This window comes from Nannospalax galili, unplaced genomic scaffold, assembly GCF_000622305.1.
Source record: "Nannospalax galili isolate Female #2095 unplaced genomic scaffold, S.galili_v1.0 scaffold989, whole genome shotgun sequence".
NCBI lineage: Eukaryota > Metazoa > Chordata > Mammalia > Rodentia > Spalacidae > Nannospalax > Nannospalax galili.
The window spans coordinates 15,008-19,007 of NW_008359507.1; positions in this window are offsets into that span (position 1 = coordinate 15,008).

The window sequence follows — 4,000 nt, forward strand, 5'->3', positions numbered from 1 at the left end:
TCTGTAACTCCGAGTCTGGTCTCTGAGAGCACATGCACTCACATGCAGACAGATGCTCACACACATATGTACATAGTTTAAAAATAAAAGTTAATTTTTAAAAGAAGTAAAAATGCTCATTCTTTGTTTCTGTTTGTAATTTGTGATTCTGCCTTTCAGAAGTGAACATCACAAGGACTATCCTTTCCACATAGAGTACTGAAGACAAACAGCTTCCCTCCTCCCTGATTCTGCTCAGTCAAGACAGATCATCCCTGCTGGCAATGTTGATTCACCTCTGCAAAGGCTCTGTGGTTACAGTACTGGGGCCCATGAGGCCAAGGATAAGAGTAGTAGAGTCAGAGGCAAGGAAACTGTCCCCTGAACAGGGCAGTACTCTTGAGAAATTCAGAACTGAACGTGTGCTGTGGGATTAAGAAGGGGAAGCATCAGAACACCCCATTGCTGGCCAGTTGTTAGCAATCTGACAAGCACTCAGTGCAATGTGATTCCTGTCAGTTTGTCCTTGAGGCTGCTATGTCCTCACATGGGTAACTCATACATTAAAATTACCTTCACATTTTAAGAAGACCTGCTTGATGCAAGTATTTACGTAATGCAGATTATATCCATTAGTCAGTCTCAGTATCATCATCCTGAGGCCAGTTGTGTGTGACCTTTATATCCCACTATGCCCTATCAGAACCTTCTAGATGGTTTTATATAAAGTCTACGGCATGTATGAAAATGAAAGGGCTCTATATCAGTCAAAATCTATTTCTGTTGCTCTTATTTAAAACTGTGTGTGTGTGTGTGTGTGTGTGTGTATGTGTGTGTGCTGGGCAAGGTGGCACATGCCTTTGATCCAAGTATTTGAGAGGCAGAGGCAGGTGGATCTCTGTCAGATCCAGACCAGACTGGTCTACATAGTAAGATTCAGGTCACCTGGGACTACAGAGTGATCCCATTTCAAAAAATAGTAAATAATAAATAAAATAAAACTCCATGTATGTGTGTGTGTTTGTGTGTGTGTGTGGGGGGGGGCATATGGGTAAGAGTGCGTGTTCATGCATGTGTCCAGGTAAATGTGTGTGCTGTGTGTAGAACAGTCACTTCTGCCACAGGCTGACTTTTAATGAGATGTATAGGATTTTTTTTAAAATATTTCCAAGGCGCTATTAATAAGACTGTCTACAGACTGTCTATAAGTGCCTGAGAATCTGTTACCACGTGCATATCCTTATTGCGCAGACCCTAACTCCTCTTCAGACCCCTTCATGGACTTCTGTTTTGGCCATATCCGTGGCTCCTCATCACTTACCAGACATGTGGTTTTATGCAAATTAGTATCTCTTAGTTTTCATGAGTACTAGCCTAGGGTTATGACAGTTAAACAGCATAGTGTGCCTAAAGTACATGACACAGTCATCAGAGAGTAAAATCCCCTGAGTGGGTAAATGTGTGCACGTGAATGCCTTTATCTCCCGCAGAGTCACAAATCTCAACAGATTATTTTTCCTATGCCCCTGATCACTTGTACCTAAACCAGTGCCCATAGAACATTTTTCTTAAGTCTGGTTCACATTAAGTTGACTTTTTAACTTGTAACAGGTTTGATGAAGGTAAAGGTCACGCTTTCTACCCAACTATGATGGGGATAAGAGCCCAACATTAATGATGTCCAGAACTTGTTCCAGAGTGTAATATGACAAGATAAACTCTCCTGCTCTTCCCAAACCATTAGCCGAAACTGAATTAAAAGATGAGATTAGGGAAAAGGATCTGCATATCAGGAGGATTGATAGGACAATAATGGCTGAGACCCGACCCGGAAGCCTCAGACCTTTATTAAAGACATTGTCGATCTCATGAACAAGCACTTGAACCAACTGGGTTTTTATAGACATCCACAAATACTGAAGTTCAAGGCACAACCAGATCTGTTCCCCACAAACATCCTAACATCCTCTGTCTTTCCCAAGGAAGCCTGTGTGGTCTCTTGTATCAAGCAAGTGTTTGGCTTCCAGCTGACTGTGGAGGGCCACAGAACCTAAAATCTCTTGAGCTCTTGGTGATACAGGGACATTTTGTTCTACTTGAGTTTTAAGAAGCAAGTTTCTAAGTCTCTTCTTTGGTGCTGTAAGTGAGGTGAGGCATCATTTTCCTTTGGGAGAGCAGTCTGCCTTCCAAAAGAAATGTCACACACTGTATGGACCTCAGCCCATCCTCATGAACCCTCAAGAGGGGTAGTATTTCCTCTTTTTGGCAGAAGGCTGATGTCTACCAGGTGGCCTGATTGATTATGCAGGGAAGTTGCTTGGGATCCTGTCCACCTGACTACAGCTCTTATTCTGTAGAGCTGCATTTTTTCCCGAAGTTCAGAATTTTTGAAATAGAGTCATGGCATATAAGCTCTGCTCATTCGAACTGTCAGTTGGACACAACCTAGAATCAGCTATGACGAGCATTTTAATGAGTTATCTAGGTCAGGTTGGCCTGTCTGGGGCGGGGGGGATTGTCTTGATTGTTGATCGATATAAGAAGACTCTGCCCATTGTGAAGACCATTCCCTAGGCAGGCAGAGCGAGCCCAGAGCAAGCAATCAAGCAAGGGTTCCTGTGTTTGTTTCTCTCTGCTCTTAACTACCTATGATGTGACCAAAATTCCTCCTTATCTTCCCCCAGTGATGGTCTGGAACCTGGAATGACAAGCTGAACAAACTTTTTCTTCCCTATGTTGCTTTTTGTCTGAGTATTTTATGATAGCCACAGAACTGGAACTACATTACACGCTATGATTCTTGTAGCAGTTTTTAGCTTAACACTAAATACAGTTGTCATAATTTTTAAGTTATTTTTACATACTCTTTTTGCTATAAATTAGTGCTAAGTTGTTTCTAGCACAATTTCAGGGTTAGGTTGCCATAAGACTATGCTGGAACAATTCCATAACTGATCAGTATCTATCATTGTTTTATGTTTGTTTCTGTTTTTGAATTATCTTACGACATACGTTACGGAGTCACTGATGTTGAACTCACAGCCAACAGCAGTGTAAATTTGTGCTTAGCTTACATACCTATTTTCTCCATGAAGCATACAAAAGCTTCTTGGGTTAGGAACACTAGTCATTATTTCAGTGCTGTGTTTCGGGACATTTTAAATAGTAAATACATAACCAGAAGCTCAAAAGTATGGAAAGCAGAATGAAGTAGATCACAGGAAGGACACGATTCACAGCCTCAGCTGCTTAGAATTAAATGTCTGCTGGTCACAGCAAGAGTCACAGGAAGAAGGTACCACTGAAGAGTTGCCTGCTTGGGGGCATGTGTATGGGGGAGATTGTCAGAAAGAGCCCATTGTGGGAGGAACCATCCTCTAAGCAGACGTTCTGAGTTATAAGAAAGGAGAATGTTTAGACTCAGTGGTAAGAGCACTGACTGTTCTTGCAGAGGACTGGGTTTCGGTACCCAAAACCCACCTGGCGGCTAACAATCTTCCATAACTATAGTTCCAGGGGACCTGATGCTCTCTTCTGACCTCCATGGGCACTGCACAGAGGTGCACTTACATACACAAAGGCAATACACTCATACTCATACCTGGGAAGCAAGCAGGCAGCTTGAATATCCACTGCGCTCAGATCTTGACTATGGATGCTAACTGACAAGCTAGTTCAGTTTCCCCTGCTTCTCTGAGTGATGGACTTTAACTATAACCTGTAAACTGTAACCCTTTCCTGCCCCGAATTGTTTTTCAAAATATTTTATTTATTATTTTTATTTTATTTGCATGAGTGTATTGCCTGCATGTGTGTAAGTGCACCCATGTCATGCAATGCTCAGGTCAGAAGAGGGCATCATATCCCCTGGAACCGGATTTACGGACGGCTTGTGAGCACCTTACTGGTGCTGGGAACTGAACCTGGGTCCCCTCCAAGGGCAGTAAACGCTCTTAACCACTGAGCCATCTCTTCAGCCCCAAGGCGGGTTCCTATAGTGCTTTTTAAACAAACAAACATT